This window comes from Cryptomeria japonica, chromosome 8, assembly GCF_030272615.1.
Source record: "Cryptomeria japonica chromosome 8, Sugi_1.0, whole genome shotgun sequence".
Lineage (NCBI taxonomy): Eukaryota > Viridiplantae > Streptophyta > Pinopsida > Cupressales > Cupressaceae > Cryptomeria > Cryptomeria japonica.
This window is the reverse complement of record NC_081412.1, coordinates 158,616,748-158,638,825: the sequence shown is the minus strand read 5'-3', so window position 1 is coordinate 158,638,825 and position 22,078 is coordinate 158,616,748.

The window sequence follows — 22,078 nt, the reverse complement described above, 5'->3', positions numbered from 1 at the left end:
TCAAGGCACTCACTGGTTTACCACAGGTTGGGCAACGTCCAAATAAGAAGGTTTCTAATGATTATGTATAAAATCACTGGTGCAACATCAGACAGGAGATCCATGAGAATCAGCACTATTACTAACACAAAAATCAGATTCGGTAGCATGGCCATCGGTTATAAGGTAACTCAATCAAACCGACTGAATTCCGTTTCTAGCTCCTGCATTTTCGCAGCTTACAAAATGATGAGAGAAAATGATAAATTATATCTATGTGGTTGGATGTTAGATGAATTACTGATAAACCTAGGGAAGATTAAAGGTAAAAAGAAAGGAACTTTCCGGTATGCAAACTTAATTGTCTATTTAATGCTATTTTTCATGAATGAGACTCCCAGTTTTGGGAAAAGGCAATGGGCATTTGATATCCCGATAGGGAAGAAATTGAAACAGTCAATTGCTACATTGGGAAGTCAAAGGGATGACAAGGTATTGCAATATTTTAAAGCATTCCATAAGGCTATGAAGTCTAGAGAAAGGGTTCCTAAGAATATTGTTGAAAAATACTCAACTAACATATGCTTCATGATGAAGAAAGATGAAACACTTATGGAAGCGGTTAAGCCCCGGAAGATCTGGATTGAGGAAATGGGCTATGAAGTTGATGGACAGATTTTAGATGCTTATACAAAAATGTTGATTGATGCTCCTATTGATGAAGATGAGAAACCTTGCGGTACTGCAAAGCAAAAGACACAAGAGGTTGAAACAGAGTTCAACCAGAAGAAGAGAGAGAAGCGGGAAGGAAAGAAAAGCAAATTTGTTAAGAAGGTCTCACGGGACATTAAAGCATTGATTGATGTTGTCTCGGAGAAAGGTAGGAAGAGGAAGGATCCAGAAGTGTTCATTGAGCCTATTACAGCAGAGTCTGAATCTGAGGATGACACGCCCCTGGCTTTCAAGAGGGTTATAAGGAAGAAAACAAAGGAAACCAAGGTAGAGGATAAAAATCAACCGGTTAGGAAATTCACATTCAAGTTAACGGCATAGAAACAAGCACCAAAAGTAACACCTTCAGCTCAATCTAGTACTACAAAAAAGAAGAAGAAGGTTGACATTGATCAGGCAATTCAATCTAGTAATGTAACTATCATTCCACCAAAAACATGTGTAGAATTAGTTGATGAAATAACTAAAGATGGCATGTTAAATAATGTACAGTTTTACTATGACCATTTAGATAATGTTGAACAAAGAGAGGTAGAGGAAGCAGTTTTGTTATATTTGGATATTTATAGGAAATCCTTGATAGAAATTGAAAGCCAAATACTAGCAAAACTGTATGATATGTTAGATGCTAGGAGGCTATCAGCAATACAAGAAGACAAGCATATAAAAATTCAAGAATTTTTATCTATTTGTGTTTCTATTACTCAAGAGGAAATGGATAAGACACTTGAGGTTGCAGATAGAAAAATCTTTAACAACAAACATAGAATAACCAGTCTTATGCTAGGAAGGGTAAATGAGATAATAAAGGAGACCCAAAAGGCATGGGTTAAGTTCTTTGAAGAGAACCAAGGTTTCTTTACTTCACTGGAATCAAAGATAGACACTGCAGACATCCCGATTGAAGGGAAAGGAAAGGGTATTATGGGTACTTCACCCTCAATTTTGAAAAACATTAAGATAGTGGAAATCAAGCCCCCGGTAGATACAAATGTACAGGAAAATGTTGAGATACCGGCAAATACAGAGAGTGAAAAGGTTGATATTGTATAGGATACTAATGTACAGGACAACGGTACTCTGGATACAAATGTACAGGTTGAGGTTACAGTTCCTAGGGAAGAACCGACAGTTACTAAGATGAACCAAGTGGCGAAGCCACTGGTGCAAATGAGGAATCTATAAAGGATAAATCATCAAAAGAGAAGAAAGGGGAATCTGGTAGGGAACCAGTAGTGGGTCCATCATTGTTGTCAATTGATACCTCACAGGTTGTAAAGAAAAACATAACCGAGATGAGTCCTACTGAACTCATGATGATGGTTGCACAAAAATTAATGAAGGAGGGATCTATGGATAAAGGGATCATTGATCATTCTATCACTATTTTGCACGGACTAGTCCCGAATTTCAAGTTTGACAGAGAAGCGAGCCCATCCGGCAAGCTTAAGACAATTACTGAGCACATTTCAAAGGATTTTCAATCCTTGCAGCAGATTTCAAACCGGCAAACACTGGAGAGGTTCACACAAGCTAAAAGAGGTGCATTTGATCAGATGATTGAGTCTGAGAGAAAGGAAATTGATGAGAAATTAAAATTGATAGATAATTCTTTGAAGCAGTGTATAAATATATACAAAGTATGTTGTAACATAGATGCTCTTACATTTAATTTGGATAAAAGATTAAGGAATTCCAGGAGAAAATTGCAAGTATAGCTAATTCTTTTGACGGGTTGACTTTATTGACTACATCCATTGATGGTCAAATTTTGATTTTGGAAGCCCAAATTTCTACTCTTGAGAAAGAAAAAGACAAAATCATAAGAAGATCTAGAAGTCTGAGAGGTTTGGTGACTCCCCAGTTGGATTCACTCAATGTACATAAGACAAAGTGTGTGGATATGGTTGGTAAGCCCACACTGGCAGAGCTAAGTGAGAAAGAGTCCTTTGCACATATGCTAAATGGACTTGCATCTATTTCAAGCACTTTCAAATCTGGTTGGGATACTTATCTTGAGCTTTTGGAGAAGGCATACCCAGATATTTTCAAATATATTAAGCTTCGATAAGATATTTTTTGGATATTCATTGTATAGTATCTTTCATTCCTTGTCCTGGTTTTGGATCTTTGGCATTCTTTTTGGAAATTTTGATGGCATTGATGTCAAAGGGGGAGTGATATAGATGTGAAAAATAATAAAGGGAGTTGTATACATTAGGGGGAGTATGGAGTATTTTGTATTGATGAATATTCAGCTCAGGGGGAGCAGACAAGATGAAACCAGTAGATGAAACCATGATCATTTTTCATATGAGTGTTGCCATCAATGCCAAAGGGGGAGATTGTTGGCAATTGACACTCAATTGGTTGGTTTCACTATGTTGTCATTGATGGCAACATGGTATCTTGTTCTGGCTTCATGTTTTGGTTCAACTATGTACTGGCAGACACTTCACCAGCAGGATGGAAGGATTTCTTTGGTTACTAGCAATGCAGACTGACGTGGTTTGGAATAAGGTTATCGGTATTGGAGGCCGACATATTTTGGATCCGACATCGGCAATTGTTTTTGATATTCATGTATTTATGTTATCTAGATGACATGTAATTTGATATTGTAATTATCTTTGTAAGTCCACATAAGGCATGATAAATTGTATAGGGTATATAGGCTAGTTGGATTAGATCATTCTGTGATATATGGGATATGTGAGATTATGAAATATGTGAATGTGATATGATGTGAAATATATCAAAGAGATCATGTATGTGAGGATATTTATGTAAGGGTTATTCCGGTAAAGGGTTTAGGGTTTCAGACTGGAACAAACAGAGCTTAATTGGAACTGTATTCAGGCATAGGAGATGTTATCTTTTATAGTTCAACACTTTTCTGGATTGTAGTATGGATTTAATTTAGTCAGTGATTCTCCTTTTGTGATTGAGCAGTGTGCTCTAGGTTGTAAGCCTTCCTGCAAGTGCAAGCCCCTTATGTTTTGTAATATCTCTTCATATGGTTAGTGAATTGATATTGTGGGTCACAAATCTCATCGTGGTTTTTCCTCTTTGAGGTTTTTTGCGTATAATTTTGTGTGTTATGTTGTTCATTTATGTGATTGGCTTATTGGTTTCTTTACTTCTTTCAATTATTTATGTACCGATATACCGGTTGGTGTATGCATGTTTTGATAAGGTTAAAATTGATCATACCAGTAGAACACTAATTCACCCCCCCCCCCCTCTTAGTGTTCTTGGATTCCAAAAATAGAAGCATATCAATCCTCTGGAACTTGCCGAGGAACATACGAAACAAAAATTGGGCCAAACAAGGGCAAATCACAATACCTACACAATTGGACTGAGTCTTGTGCATTTAGGGATTAAACCTACACATTTAAGAGCCCTAATTATGTAATTTATCCCTGTTACTATGCAGTTGAGCCAGACCCTACACAGTTGGAGAAGGGCCACAAAAGGCTCACAATCAAGCATCAAATAGGCCTTGCAAGAAAAAATAGATGAATAACCATTTGAGGGGTGTCCATTTCCCTTTCTGAAAACCCTTCAATTTGACCCCAAGACTTAGCAATTGAAAACAAGACTCAAACCCCTAAAAACAACCATATAAAACTCAATTAAAGAGAGAATTCCAACTTAAAACTAAACATACATAACCAAAAATCAAAACCACATTAAGATTGCAAGAAAGACGATAAATGCATCATTTTTCCATTCCCAAACAAAGAAAGAAAGTTCCAATAAAAAGGGTTATAAACCCTACCTCGAATACTAGAAAGACAAGAAGAATGAAAAAGGAAGAAAGAAGGAAGAACATAATCAATCCATGAATAGCAAGGAGTTTCCAATTAGCAAGCAAGCTAAAATGTAGCAACAATCCTCCAGCCAATCCTCAAATATATAATGCAAACAATCTCCAAGAATCTCCTCTCAAAATTTTCTCAAGAATTAAAGAAAATCTTTTCCAAACCCTCTTAAACCACATCCAAATTCAATCTCTCCAAAACGTTCCAGCAATCACCCGGCATTCTCTCCCCAAAAATCAATAAAACAAATAATATTTATCCGCACACAAACATGTATGGGAATTCACAACCGCCATCCCAAAACAAACTATACAAATCTCCAAAATAAAATAATTAATTAAACTCACCTATGCAACTAACTCCCACCATAATAATAATAATCCAATAAATAGCATTAACTTCCTCCAAAAAGAATAGTATAGTAAAAAGTGTGATAAAAAATTTACTTCACATAATAAATATAATTACACCCACCATAAATGCTCATAAATACACAAAAATGAGATCAAATATTATAATATTAATATAATCAATTTATAGCACATAATAAAATAATAATAATAACAATAGTAATAATAATTAGGAGAGAAGCTAATACCATCAATAATATTATTAACATAAAAATTATTAATGGCATAGGATAAATAAATGCACATAAACATAACCAAGATTAAAACATCAAACACCACGCAACCAAAGCTAACTGACTTAGGGATACAGATATTGCCTTCATGGCAATTTGAACAGGTGATCTCAAGATCAGGGTTATTTCCCTAATTTAGGACAACGTCTAGGGCTAGGTCAACTTGGGCCTTAATGTTATCTTCATTACCACCATCAGGGATTGTTTAGGCACGCTCAGACCTGTGAAGCTAGGTAAAATCGATGTCTTATACCTATTGGCAATTGACACTCATCCGGTTTAGTTGTGTTGTCATTGATGGCAACACACATCATTTTGGGTTGGACACTTAACCAGTACTCACTAGTATTCATGATTTGGCAATCGGCATTCAAGTCATTCGGCAGACAAGGGAAACCGGCAAACTAGGAACCGGTATATGAGGCCGACATAGGAGATTGATCTGACAGGTCTACACAACAACAATCAGCGGCATTAGTCACAAAGTTTAATGTATTTATATTTGTCTAGGCAGACATGTAAATAAATTGTAATATCATTGTAAGCCGGCATAAGAAATTCATGTTTATGTTTGGGAAGGGTATTTAAGTCAATCTGGTTAGGTTATTTTGGATATACATACAAAGAGAAGGAATATATAGTGGTGTGATATTGTGCGAGCAATGTTGATCAACTAAATGCGAATATAATATTTTGTAGTCAGTCTTGGTTATTGGTTTAGAGGTTTGGGATGCGAAGTAAGTTATCGATAAAGGAGGACACAGTGAAAACTAGTACAGACAATGCTTGAACCAAAACTCATCCAGCATAGTAGATGCATTCTCTGGGTTTAGAATTTTTGTTTGTAAACCAGTATTTGGTGTTTGTAGTCAGTGAGGCTCCTTTTATGATGACCCGTGTGCTCTAGGTTGTTGGCCTTCCTGCATGTGCAGGCCCCTATTGTAATATTTATTCATTTGGCCAGTGGATAGATATTGTGGGTCACCAATCCCACCATGGTTTTTCCTCTTTGAGGTTTTCCAAGTATAAATATATGTGTTATGGTGTATTTTCTTGTGGTGGCACCATTTCTACTTACTGTTATATTCTTTTATGGTTACCAGTTACTGAATTACTTTGTTAATAAGGTTAAAATTGATCTCACCAATAAAACATTGATTCACCCCCCCCCCTCTCAGTGTTCTTGGATTCCAACAATTGGTATCAGAGCCTCATACCTTGGAGTAAGTCTAACAGCTTAAGGAAGATCCTGAATCCGAAATCCATGGAGATGAGTATTGACAAACAACTTGATGTAGCACTTGAAGATTATGGTGTTGAAAGGATGAAGAACTTGAAGTTGCAAGATGAGTTGAACTCTACAAAGGAATTCATTCTTATCCTACAAGAGAGGTTGTCATCTGCTCAAGCTAGGAGGAAGGAACTTTTACAAAATCAGGATGATGAAGAAAAGAATGTCCTTAAAGAACAATGTCAGAAGCTGAGTCAGGATAATATTGTCATGAAGAATGAAATGCAAGCCCTAACTATGAGGAGTTGCAGCAGTGTCTGGAATATGCAAATAAAACAATTTTTTGGAGCAGACACCAGCATGTGAGTCTAATGGTAGGTAGAGTAAATGAAATAGTTAAGGAGACCCACGAGGCATGGGTAAAATTCTTTGTAGATAAACCTTTTTTTTTTACTCCACTGGTATTCCCTCCTAAGTCTAGTATTCAAGATATCTCAATTGATGGTAAGGGGAAAGGTATATTAGGTTTAGATTCATCGGTTTTGGAGTAGAAACTAAAAGAGGATATTCCTCTAGTAGTATCACCTGTACATAATATAGAGAAGCCGGTAGATAACACTGAAGTTGTGCATGATAAGCAGGATACACCGAAACAGAACATTTCGGATGTAGAGTTATTGATGTGGATATAGAAAATAAATAGGTTAAGGATATTGAACCATCGACAACAAATGTACATACATAAGAGGTTAAGGTTGAGCAGGTTACTACACCAAGTGGTGAAGCCACCAGTGCCAGTCAGCAGGTTAGAGAGTCTAGTAATTCATTGTTGGCACTTGGCTCATCCAATCAAGTTAATTTTGGATACAGGAATATTGAGCAACTGGGCAGTTTTGAATTGATGTATATTGCATCTCAGAGGTTAAGGAAGGAAGGAACATAAGACAAGCAAGTCATTGAGTAGGCCAATTCGGTTCTGCAACAGCTAGTTCCAGGATACACTAATCTGGTAGCTAGCCCCTCTAGTGAGCTTAAGAGTTTGACTGAACACATTGCAAAAGAGTTTCAAACTCTTCAACAGATATCAAACTGGTAGTTAATAAAGAGATACAATGCAGCTAGGAAGGTCGTCTGTGACAATATGATCATATCAGACAAGATCAAGATGACAGAGCAACCAACAAAGATTGATGAGGCTCTTAATCGATGCAGTTGTCTATAAAGATCTTGTACTAACACTGGCAAAATTATAGCTAACCTGGAGGTAAAAACAAAAGTGGCAAAGGCCCGGTTGGAACATTTGGCTAACAATTTTGATGGTACTCAATCATTGACCAGCACTATTGATGGTCAAATTTTTGTTACAGAATCAGAGATATTAGCCTTGGAGAAAGATATGGACAGGTTAATCCAACAAGCTTGGGAATTGAGAGGATCGGTTAGTCCCCAGTTGAACAATTTGTTACTTCATAACCGAGAAAGTTTAGAAGATGAATAAACCCACACCGGCAGACCTAACTGAAGAAGAACTTCATGCATACAATCTTAATGTGTTTGTATCTATTTTGGGAACATTGAAAACCGGTTGGGATACTTAGTATTTTTTAAGGGTGCTTACCCGGATATATTCAAGTACATCTAGATCCGGTAAACACATTTTTTATTTCATTCTTTCATTCATTTGCCCAGCCTTTGTCATTAATGTCAAAGGGGGAGTGGTTTTTGTGAAAAATGTTAAGGGACATAATAAGTAATGTATATCTCAGGGGGAGCAGGGTCCGTTTTGGGGAGGAACCGGACAGCACTTTAGTGACACATTTTTCACATGAGTGTTGCCATCAATGCTAAAGGGGGAGATTGTTGGCAATTGGCACTCATTTGGTTTAGTTGTGTTTTCATTGGTGGCAACACACATCATTTTGATTTGGACACTTAACCAGTACTCACCGGCATTCATGATTTGGCAACCGGCATTCAAGTCATCTGGCAGACAAGGGAAACTGGCAAACTAGGAACTGGTATATGAGGCTGACATAAGAGATTGATCCGGCGGGTCTACAGGGAAACAATCAGTGGCATCGGTCACAAAGTTTAATGTATTTATTTTTGTCTAGGAAGACATGTAAGTAAATTGTAATATCATTGTAATCCAACATATGGCATTCATGTTTATGTTTGGGAAGGGTATTTAAGTCAGTCCAGTTAGGTTGTTTTGGATATACATATAGAGAGAAGGAATATATAGTAGTGTGATATTGTGCAAGCAATGTTGATCGACTAAATGCAAATATAATATTCTATAGTCAGCCTTGGTTATTGGTTTGGAGGTTTGTGATGCAAAGTAAGTTACCAGTAAAGGAGGACATAGTGAAAACTGGGACAGACAGTGCTTGAACTGGAACTCATCCAGCATAGCAGATGCATTCTCTAAGTTCAGATTTTTTATTTGTAAACCAGTATTTGGTGTTTGTAGTCAGTGAGGCTCCTTTTGTGATGAGAAATGCACTCTAGGCTCTTGGCATTCCTGCATGTTCAGGCCCCTATTGTAATATTTATTCATTTGGCTAGTGGATAGATATTGTGGGTCACCAATCTCACCGCGGTTTTTCCTCTTTGAGGTTTTCCACATATGAATCTCTATCCTATGGTGTATGTTCTTGTGGTGACATCATTTCTACTTACTGTTATATTCTTTTATGGTTACCACTTTGTTAATAAGGTTAAAATTGATCTCACCGGTAGAACACTGATTCACCCCCCCCCCCTCTCAATGTTCTTGGATTCCAACAGTACCTATGTCACCCAACACACAAAACACATGCAAAACATATATATCCATATACATATCTAACGATAACATTATTAATCATAATTCAATCCTCCAAGAATCACCTAAAACAAATATTAGTACTTCATATTTGTTCATAATCATAATACTTCATCTCATTTCTAAACATCAAGAAATCATAAGCACTAAACCCTAACATACCATCATTATATCATCATCATCAAAATCATAATTGTAACCATAAACCCTATTACCACCAATAGGTCCTTAAAAATATAGATCATTATAACATAATCATGCCCTAAAACATTGAGTCATTAAGCATAAACAACCTTCAATAGACCAACTTCGTATGACTACTCCCAACAAACAATATGAAACTAAAGTCAACATGAATTCAAGAGATCATAATCAAGAACGAACATAGAAGGTGTTACCCTAGATCATAGTTTATTTCCCCAAAAGAGATCACATAGAAAACATGGTCAGAGAAACCACTAGCCAACTATTCATTACATCATTTATAGAGTAACATTAAATAGCGACCTCTAGATAAGCACAATCAAGATATTACACATTATACCTAGGCACCCTCAAAATCATATAAGCAACCAAAATATTAAATTCATTGGAAGGGGGTTTTAACATCACACGCACTCTCCAATTATGTGATATCATCCCTTTCCATCTAATCGTCCATATAGACATATCCATGCTAGCTTCAATAATTAACCATATTAATAAGAACTTTATCATTGAAATGAACACTATTTCTAACAAACATCTCTATCTATACTGATTTTTATTACATCACTTACATCATCTGCATTAAAGTGTAGGTTCAGTATCATAATACTTATTTTATCATGTGATGGTTAGAGAGGTATTACATATTGAGGATATTTCTAATGTTCCTTATGCTAGTTCTATTGGTAGTTTAATGTATACAATGGTTTGTATTATACCAAATATAGCCCAAGCAGTGAGAGTTCTAAGTAGGTTTATGTCTAACCCTAGTAGAGAGAAAGACAATGAGGATTGGATGTGATAGTGAAAATGTTGTATGTCTGGACAAAAATCCTATATATCATGGTCGTACTAAGCATGTTGATGTTCAACATAACTTTGTGACAAAAATAGTTGAGAATAGATAGGTCTTGATAGAAAAATTTATCACTTTGGATAATGTTGCAAATTCTATCACCAAGGTAGCAACCACAAATAAGTTATTTTCATGCAAGAACACCACAAGCCTTAATCACTATACTTAATTTTATGTTTATGTATCTCTATGGGTGTAAATTATAATATATAACGCAAAGTGGGAAAATGCTAGAATTTAGGTGTCATCAACCTTCTAAATCCTTTAATTATGTGTTCCTCTAATGTTACTTTTAATTTACCCATAAGAGGTGAAACCTTTTAACCAACGATGGTGAAAGAGCTCATGTACAGATAAAGTCACTGATACAGTTTGGACTTTAGGAAAAGAATAAAATAGCTAGCTTTCCCATTTGGAATCTTCTATTTTTAGCTTGTTGGACACATGTAAGGGGTTGTAAGTTCATGTATGATGGTTATGACAAATTTCATAGGCTATCATGAGTCACTATGAGTCCATTTATGATAGAAAACTACTATATTGATCCAATTTGGTGAGACGCTTTATGGAAACGATAAGAGCATCTATAAGTGGTTATTTTGGGCTACATGCATGATTCTGAGTTAGGCGTAGGATTTTTCCAAGTGGTTTTGATGCCTATAGTATTGTGATACCATAATGGTATTCACTTTCAAGAGTTTCTACTCATTGGGGCCTTGAGCTCATAGTTTGTATCAAGTTTTATTTTGTTGTATAAGTAACAAGGTGTTTCCATATTCTACAGAGTTTTCTAGAGAAGTGTATAGATGTTGTAATCTCTCATTGGATTATTAATATACCTGCCTCTCTTCTTGTGGTGGAACTTTTTTTCCCTCAAGGGTTTTCATGTATTTGGTGCTAATTGTGTTCCGGTTCTCTTTTTTCTTTCATTCTACAATTGTATTCTTTAAGGGTTAATCTTTGGATTCAGATTTGCAAAAACTTTAGTTTAAGTTCATATTGTAAGATTTCTTCATTCGGTTATTCAACATAAAGGAATGAGGTTGGATGTTTGATTGTAGAGGTTGCACAAGGAAAAGGTAGTGTTTTAATTGCTATTTATAAGCAAAAGGAAGATAACTACAATGTGAGAAGGCAATAGAAAAGAAGAATCTAATTGTGATATGCAATAAAAGGTGCTTTTTTGGTCTCCCAATTTTTTTAAGAAAACCTAAAATGTTTTGAATAACATTACTTTAGAATAGAAAACAATTTTAATAAAAATTAATTAAAAATTATATTCCAATAGTTGAACTTTTAAAAATCGTCAAAAGTGTAAATTATATAGTTAAAGATTACAATTCATATGTATCATTTCGGGAGTAAAAAATTGTAACATTTTTTTGCAAGAAAGGGATTAGTAGTTTTGAAATCTCATTTAAAGCCAAACATTGGGGAGTTATAAGGTTTTTGTTTAGATTGATAAGGATTCTCAAAATTAAAAACCAATGGCTACCAATACACCAAAAATAATACTTCTTGACTCTCAATTTTTCAGAGGTGACATCTACGTTGATTGGAAGATAAAAGTACAAGCCCAACTTGAGTTTGAGGATCTTTTGAATATAGTATTTAGAAGAAAAAAACTAGACCTATATATGCTAGTGGTGATAAAACCATATTTGGAAAGGCCAATCAAAATGTAAAAGTGGTCTTTTTTTTTTTAATTTTTAGATGAGCTTCACCCTGATATTAATATCGACAAATCAGCTTGGCATCATCTTAAAATAGGTTATGATGCCAAAATTAGAATTGAAATCTCTACTTGCAATGTCAATTTTAGTGCCTACAAATGCAAAATAATGAGAAAGTAAAGACATTTCTTAGAAGAATTGTAGAGATTATGACTTCACTACAACCATTTAGGGAAGATAAATACCCCCTTCATTTAAGATGTTTGTTATTTGACTTAATTTGGAAAGTAAACACCCTATTTTCAAGAGTTAGTAAATTTGCTTAAACAAGAAGAAGCAATCCATGGTGAGACTTCAAGATCCTCAGATAATTGGGCTCTTCCAATAAAGGAGGGAAAATCAACTTGAACATCAAATTGGTTCATTAAGTTCATCAAAAAAACTCAGGGAAACTATTCTACAAAGAAAAATAAGTGTCTCATTTATGTAAGAAAGGGACGCGATCTTAAGGATTGCTAGTAAAATTCATGTGTTAATAGTGAATTTAGCCATAAAAATTCTTAGGGGTGAAACAAGAAGAATCCTTATTGGTAGAAAAAATACTAATAATCAACATGGAAATATTGCATCTACATGAGATTCAAATCAAGAAAACTTCTTGTATGCTACAAAAACAAAGGCCTCCACTTCAAATAGTTTTATCCAATACATTGGTTTTTTGTGCATCTAGACATATGAAATGTGAGAAAGAATGGTTTCGCGATCTCACTCCACCCACCTCCTATGGGAAAGTATCTTTTGAAAATGATATATTATATGAAGTTCAAGGAATAGGAGATATTTCCTTTCCTCTTAAAACTCATAAATATAGAATTACAAAGGTTTTGTATGTTCTAAGACTCACAAAGACCATTCTCTCAATAATATAGTTAATTGAGCATAACTTGATGTTAGGTTTTAGGCATACCGAAGAAATAAATAATATTAAATATAATGCATAATAAAAGACAAAAAAAATAATTCACAATAACACAAATTCAGCGTGGCTCACACAATGTGGGCTACATCAACGAAGAAATAACTGTCCACTTTTTTTTATTATCAATGAAGAGAAAATTATAATACAATGATATTTCACATTACATAGCCACTTATTCATCAAGCCTTTTGGTAGTTTCCAAAGGTCAATTTACATGAAAAAAAAAATAGCCAACTCCTTTGTTAAATAATGGGCATTTTTTTGCTTTGAGGGTACTACACCCAATCCCTTGGTTGGGGGTGCTACCCCCAAAAACCCTTGTTGGGGTGTTGTTGTCAAACACCTACTATGGGCTCCACCCTTGATCCCTCCTTGGGGAGATATCACCCCTTGGGCCCCGCAGGAGGGGCTTTGCCTCCCCTACACTGCTTGTCAATTGATTTGGGGGGAAACCATGACTAACAAAGTTACTAAAGTTTAAGTCCAATAGCATGATAAGTTGCCACATACCAAAAATCTCCCACTTGGAGACCAATCAAGCTCCACGTCAAACAATTTCCCACTTCGACATTGATTAAGCTCCACGCCAAACAATTTCCCACTTGGAGACTAACCCAAGATTAACACCACTACACATATATATTCCACTAGATTGACACACCTAGACTTGGCTTGTTTCTCATTTCCACTATTATCATGCTTTAGGGCCAACAAAAACTGAGCAAGAAATCAGTTTCTCTCAAGTTACAACATTGTTTAACATATCTACAAGAATTTTGGCTAGTGTGTAATCCTTCTAGATTCAACTATCTATCCTCTAAAATTAAGCATACGAAATGCTACTTGAGCTTGTAGCATTGTAAATTGTATTCCTTTAAATATGGAGTCTAATTTCACACTCTCCTAACACTCATTTTAGTATTTCTCATTCCTCTATGCATTATAGGGCCTTTATTGTACTAAATTAATATTTAATTCAATATTATGAGTCTCACTTCACTTTTATATGTCAAAAATTTATCATTTGGGCCCTCATTTTAAGTGTGCCCTTTATAGTATTTTATTTCATGCTTATATGGGTCCTATGTTACAATCCACCATTTCTCACACCTAAACATTATTTTTCATATAAATTACATTTGTGGTATCAAGGCCCTACTATCTCACAATCCTAAGAATTTGGGCCTAATTTATCAGGAGAATGTCGCTTGAGCCACCATTGTCTGACACTTTTTGGATAAAATTTTGGGAGGATAATATGTCAATCTTGTCATTTCAAGAACTATCTCCAATGTGAAAATATGATAGTTCTAAGTTGACAAACTACATCAAAGCATCTTCAATTATATTTTTAATTACGAATTTCATGATATAATTTATCATGTTATTGCATCAACACATGGAGGACTTATCCTAAGAGAATTGCATCATCAATTGAAGGTATAATCATTTCAATTATTTATTTCCATTGAATCATTTCAATTCATATTTCTACTTCCAATTCATCATCATTGTAGGGTTGAGTCACAACTCAAGGTTTGACTAAGGCACTACCCTATATAGACCCAAACACAACTTTCTCCTATTATATGCAAATCTAGGCTCAACTACAAGCCTCCGATAGAGATTGAAGAAAACAAATCTCAAGACCAAAAGATAGAGGACCTCTTAAAAGCTCATAAAAATTCACCTAGAAGAGAGAATTTGGGGTGTCATTGTCCTAGACAAGGGTGTGTAGGGCACCATTATCCTCCTTGTTTAGGTTTAGGTTTGGAAATAAACAGGCACATGGTCTTGGGGTTTTAGATCTAGTTTGGTGCTCATAAGTTCTTCAATTTGACAAGGTCACCCCAAGCACCATCATCCACAACATTTCAACTCATATTTCAAGTGAAAATTCCTCTCTGCATCCCGTTTCCAAATCTAGGTTGGTTTTGTGTTGCATTTACTTGTTTAATGTTAGTTTTTCACCTTTTGACCCTAGTTCTTTACATTCAATTTCAAATCAATTGACATCCTTTCAATTTCTCATTTTCAATTCAATCAAGGAGTATTGAATTCACCTTGTACTCAGCCATTTTCTAATAAGTTTAAGGTTGAGCCTATTGAGTTCATTATCTTTCTAAGTATGATTATTATAAAATGGGTTTAATTCCTAGTTTGCATGCACAAACTAGTGAATCCCTATTTTCCTACATTATAGATATGTATATGTTTCATCTTAAAGTGAAGGGTTGAGTTCTTTGCAAGATGAATGACACTTCAACTATTATTGTACAACCTACTATTCTCCTTCTTATTGCCTAATTCCTCCATAAACCTTTATAACCAAATCACCTCCTTACTAGCCTTTGTAGCGACAACACACACTACTTCTATTGTGGAAGGGGAAACAACCTTTGGCAATCATGAAATCCAACTAACCATCATTCCAACTATAGTAAACACATACCCTATGGTGCTCCTCATTCTATCAATATCTCCTGCTATATCTAAATAAATATATCCATGTAGAGTAGAGTTGAAACCTCCAAAATATAATGCATAAGTAGTAATACCTCTCAAATACATGAGAATCCACTTTACTACATTCCAAATGTTTTTCTAGGATTGTTCAATATACTTTTTCACAACTCCCACTACATGTGCAACATCTGACCTTGTACACACCATGACATATATCAAGCTACCAAATATTGAAGAGCATGGAACATTATACATGGAGTCCATATCCTCTTGTGTCTTGGGACATATCTTTTTAATCAATTTAAAATGAACGGACAAAGGTGTACTAACTGATTTTACATCTTGCATCTGAAATATTTTCAACACCTTCTCTATGTAATTATTTTTAGATAATGTTAATGTGTATTTTTTCTTGTCTCGAGTTATTCTCATACCAAGGATTTGTTTTGTTGCACCCAAATCCTTCATATCAAATGAATTTGCTAATTTCTACTTAGGTTCATTGATATGTTGTATATTAGATCCAGCAACAAGCATGTCATCAACATATAATAACCGATTAATATAGCTACCATTATCCAATCTCTTAAAATAAACACAATGATTAGAATGAAATCTATTGTAACCTTGTTCATCCATAAAACTATCAAATTTATTTTTTAACTTGCACATTAAGTTTCCCTTACCTTTGACCTCATATTCTTGTGGTTGCTATATCTAAATACCTTCCTCCAAGTCTCTATGGAGAAAAGTTGTGTCTACATATAATTGCTCAAGATGCATGTCTTGTATAACTACAAGACTTAAAATAGTTCTAATTGAAGTCATATTAATAATAGGACAAAATATTTCATCAAAATCAATACCTTTTTACGTGCAGAACCTTCTATTGCAAATCTGACCTTATATCTTTTATTGCCTCCATGTTCTTCCTTTAGTTTGTAAACTCATTTATTTGGAAATGCTCTTTTACTTTTAGGAAATTGAAATAAGTTCCAAGTCTAGTTTTGTATTAAAGAGTCCATCACATATTTCATTCCTTGCTCCCACTTCTTTCAAGTTTCTGCATGCATTGCTTTTGCAAAAAATTATTTTCTACTACATAGTATAATGAAGGAGAGTATCATTTAGGGGGTCTACTCATATTGGTAGATCTTCTTGTAGGATTTTGAGGTACCTATTGTTGTTCTAGTTGAATATTTTAGTTTTCTAGCACCATTGGAACTATATTTTCTTGTATTTCATCAAACACGACATATTTTATATTTTCATTGTTCTATTTCTTTCCTTGCAACCGATCTTTGTACATGACCTTCTCATTGGATATGGCATTTCTACTCCTAATGATTTTGTGGTTTTTAGAATCCCATAAATGGTAACCAAAATCATTAACAACATATCTTTAATAAATGTACACTTTTGCATTTTGCCTCAATCTTTGTTCTATTTTGTATTTCAATATGGACAAATGCCTTTCTTCATGGGATGAAGAAGATATCACTTCCAAATTGTGCCTAAGATAAAAATGTCTACAAATTTTCTTCTTGTGGCATTGTAATCCAACTTGACCTATTGTCTGCTACACACTCTCTTAAGAAATGATACTTGATAGGAATATGTTTTTTCCTCAAGTGCATAACAATATTTTTTGAAATGTTTATTGTATTTGTGATGTCACAAAGTATTGAAATTAGATGATCATACTCTACTTTGATATGTTCTAATATCTACTTCATCTCATCACTCTATTGCTATGTACTTTTCCTCTATTTAAAATAAAGAAAAATAATAATGCTTCTTACTTAACCAAGACACTAGACTATTTCCAATTAATAATGCTCCTCCACTTCTTCCTTTCCTATCATCAATAATACCTGCCCAATCTACATATGTATATGTTGTTAGAGTGAAATCCTCATGTCTAGGCCACCACAGGCCAAAATCCATATTGCCCTTTAGATATCTAGAAAAAAAATTGACAAATTTCACATGAATCTCTTCTGCTACCCATTGCTTGCATGATGTCTAGTCTTTATGATGTTACATATAATAAGTTGTCAATCATTCACCTATATCTACTTTGTTTTAGGAGATTCATCAATCTTTCTTAATTTACAGCTTTTGACAATGGATGTACTTACTAGTGCATAGTCTTCCATTCTAAACTTGTTCAACATATCCTTGATGTACTTGGTTTGTCAAATAAATATGCCTTTGTCAGATTGAGAAATCCGTAAACCAAGAAAGAATGACAATTTGCCAAGAATGGACATCTCAAACTCCTTCTACATATCCTCTAAAAATTATTTGCAGATTTTATCACTACTACCTCAAAAAATGATGTCATCAACATACACCACAAAATAAACTCCTTTATAACCTTAAATCTTGATTTATATATTACTATCAATAATTCCTCTCTTGAAGCCTTGTTTTTGTAGATGTTTGTCAAGTCTTGAATACTATGCTCTAGGGTCTTGCTTTAGCCCATAAAGTGTTTTCTTCAACTTGCACACATAATCCTTATTTTCTTATAATAGAAACTCTTCTAGATATTCAATGTATACCTCTTTATCTAAATTTTCATTGAGAAAAGTAGATTTGATATCCATTTGATATTTGAAATTCTTGAAAAAAGAAATGCCAAAATCATTCTAATGGAATCTAGTATTGCAATATGAGCTAAATTTTCTTCAAAGTTGATACCTTCAGCTTGAGCATAGAATTTACAAACTAACCTTTCTTTATTCCTTATCACTTGACCTTCTTCATTCAACTTATTCCTAAATACTGACTTGGTATCAATCATATTATCATCCTTTGGTCTTGGAATGAGTTCCCATGTCTCATTCTTTTCAACTTGATTTAGCTCTTCTTCAATAGCATCAATCCAATGCTTTTCTTCACTTGTTTATTAAAAACCTTTAGGATCTATTTTTTATAGTAAGGATTGCATATTCAAATATTCTTAGTGATCTTCTTCTAGTTTGTATTCCTATATCTTTATCACCAAGAATTATATTTTATGAATGACTCTTGTAGACAGATTTAGTTGGTGCTTTTGATACCACCTTTATATCCTTTCGTTCTACTTCTTTTTATTCTTATTATTTTTATAAATAATATGATTCCTCTGGTGATCATTCTCTTGTTATTTCTCTTTTTGATGCCTTGATTCATCCACTTTTACATTAGTACTCTCTACGATCTTCCGCAATCGTTTGTTGCAAAGCCTCACCCCTTGAAGAATAGCTAAGGGAAATGCCTTCATTAGATTTGGAATGAAATTTACCCAAGTCTTCATCATATCTACTTATTTACCACTTACTCCCAAACAGTTTGAAGCATTTAATTATTGTTGATTTGTCCTTCCAAAATTCATAAGGTGTTTTTCTACTGTTTACTTTGATTTATCCTCTATTTAGAATGTAAAAAATTATGTGAACATATTTTCTCAAAAACATGTATGATAGCTATGGTTAATTCCACATTGTTCTAGTCATCTCTTGTATAGTTTTATTCTTCCTTTCTACAACTCCATTTGTTGTGGATTCTTTGCAATTGAGTAATGCCTCTTTATTTAGAATGATTCTTGAAGAAGTCTTCAAATTCATTTGAGGTAAACTCACCTCCTCAATATGATATCAAGAACTTGATTTTTGAACTAGTTTCATTCTCAAAAAGGATTTTTAAAACTTTAAATTTCTCAAATGACTCAGATTTTCATTCAAGAAAGTAACCCATGTCATTATAGAGCAATCATCAATAAGCAAAATAAAGTACCTTTGACCTTGCAAACTTTTTTATTGTAGGCTCGCAAAGATTTGTATGGGAAAGTTCCAGTGGCTTTTTTGTTGAGTACTTTCTCTTGAAGCTTGCTCTTGTCTATTTCCCATGTTGACATTGCTTGTAGAGAGTGTATGAGGTCTTAGCAATCTTTGGCATATCTCTTATAGCTTTTTTGTGTGTTGATTTTACTAGATTATCAAATTTCATATGGCTCATTCTTCTATGTCATAACCATCTATTATTTGTTTGTCCTATTTAAAAAAATTCTCCCTTGATATCAATAAGGTTGTATAGGTTATTTTTTGTTGTGTTTGCCTCTACAACTAACTTTCTTGTTGTTGAGTAGAAAATTGCATACCCTTTTACAATTCCACCTACACTTTTGTAGTCACTTTAGTGTTCATTCCCCTAGCATTTGAGTAGGCTCATTTCAGCCCTTTCATCAACCTTTTCACCAGCTATCCTTCAACTTCCGTTTTGTACTAGTTGTGTGTTTCTCTTGTCGCTTGTCATTTTTTAGCATGATTCGTTTGGACACTAGAACACCATGAAGACATCCATGTGTTGCACATTTGTCCCATGACATCTTAACATTCAAATGTTGGTTTTGTACATTTTGACACTTGTCACCTATCTTAGTCGTTGGAAATGGTTTAGAATATCCTAAACGGCTAGCTAGCCTCTTCTTTCCCTCCTCTTCTCTCTTTTTAAATCCATCTTTTCTCTCCATTTAGGATCTCTCTCTCAAGGTTCTTCAAGCAGTCTCTCTTGTTCTCTTGGATCACACATCTTTCTCTTTCTCTTTTGCTTGCTACAATAGTCTTTAGTTTGCTACAGCACTTTCAATCTCTCACAATACTCTTTGCATCTCTCTTGGCTTTCTCAAGCCTCTTTGGTAATATCTTTCTATCATTATATCTATCTTGTCTTTGAGCATCTTGAGATTTATCACATCCCCTATCTATTTGATCATTTTATCATTCTATCTATTTATCTTTTTTATCTATATATCTATCTAGTTGTTTGTGAAGGTGGACACACCAAAGCAGGGGTTTGCCTAAAGCAATCCCCTATATGTCCCCAACAATTTTCCTCTTATGTATGTATGTAGGTTCCTTGAAGGGCATTCAAATGCATAGAGATTTGTTGTATCTATCAGTTATCCATTTCTTTTATTTAAATCTTTATTAAATACTCCTTTGTATCTCTATTGTATAATGTTTGTTGGTATATTTCTGATTCTAGTTTTCGTAGGTTCTTTGAAAGAGGGAGTTGGGTTTTCTCTATTTTCTGAGTTTTCTATTCGTAGTCCCTATGAGACTACAATGTGTCGCGTAGACGTTTGTGTGTCGCACTGGCGTCCTTGATCGAGATGCTCGGATTCAGATTGAAAACTTCCTATCATCCGCTCTCACTATTTCTATAATTAGATATCTTCACGAGTCTCACTAGTTGGAGATATTTGAACATGTATTGTGAAATTGGCTCTCAAGGGAACATAGTTCTTACCTTTGTAGGGTCACTTTTGCACCATTACATTTTGGTGAACCTGACATGAACACTTCTTCTATATTATTTTTAAAGCATTCTTTGTCATTCCTTCAGTCATTCAATATCCCCCCTAAAAAAAAGGACAATTTCTAATCTTTCCCCTTCTTCCAAAAAAAAAGTTTAGGGTGTTGCCTTGAACCCCATTCCATGTTGTCAATCTTTAAATGATACATCAGCCTTCAGCTGACCTCTTTATGCATTGTTCCTTTAATATAGTTTACTATTTTCAAAATGCATTTTTATCTTCTTTTATTAGTTCTATTTCTAATTTTATTCAAAGTACTAATGATGTTCCTTTTCATGCTTATGATGGTGACTTGGCCTTGCCTATGTCACTCTATATCTTTGATCTCTCTTGTAAAAATTATTTTGTCTCAGAAGATATTTTGTTGCAAGAGGATGAAATAATTAACACCTTTCTTAATGTAATTCTACCTTCTCTTCATTCCAATGCACTCTCTTCTAGAGTTGATGCATTAGTGGATGATGAATCTCATGTCACATCCAATCTCCCACAGGTTGATATTGAGTGAGTTCCTTCAACTAATTCTTCTACAAGTTGTACCAAGTCTGGAAATATTATTGAAGTCTCTATTGCCCCTAGAAGGCCTAAGAGATCAGTCATTTATGTGATTTCAGCTAGTCCTTCTCCAAAGAAGATAATTTCTATTCATCATGTTCCTTTTAAAAGTTACTCACTAAATCTTTTTACGAGATACAAATAATCTAAGGCTCATTCTTGTAAAATGGTAGCCCACACTTATAACACTCGTAGAAATAAGAAAAATGTTGATCACTCAAATACTTCTTTACCACCTTCTCCACTGGATCTTCCTCAAGCACCTTAGCCTTCAGTTAAGCAACCTAGTGATAACAATCTTATTGAGCAACTTTGTGTTACTCCCGCTAAGATCTCACTTTGGGATTTGCTTCAGACTGCTCTAATTTATCAAGGTATGCTTCAGGAAGATCTTCAGAACATCTTGTTGCCTTCTTCTACTAGGCCTTCAAATGTAAATGCATTGATGGATCATATTCGTGCATATTTGCCAAATATTACATTCTATCCACATGAACTCCCACCTCCAAAAGTAAGAAATCAAGCAGATCCATTAATGATAATAGTTTACGTTAACGGTGTTGGTATTAGACGAACTCTCATTAATACTGGCTCAGCACTAAATGTTTGTAGTTTAGACCTATTTCCCAAAATCAAAGTGGATTTGAATTCTCTTTTGACATCTTCTATGTTCATTTGTTGTTTTGATAATACTGGTAAAACCACTTTGGGCATTGTTACTTTGCCTGTAACGATTGG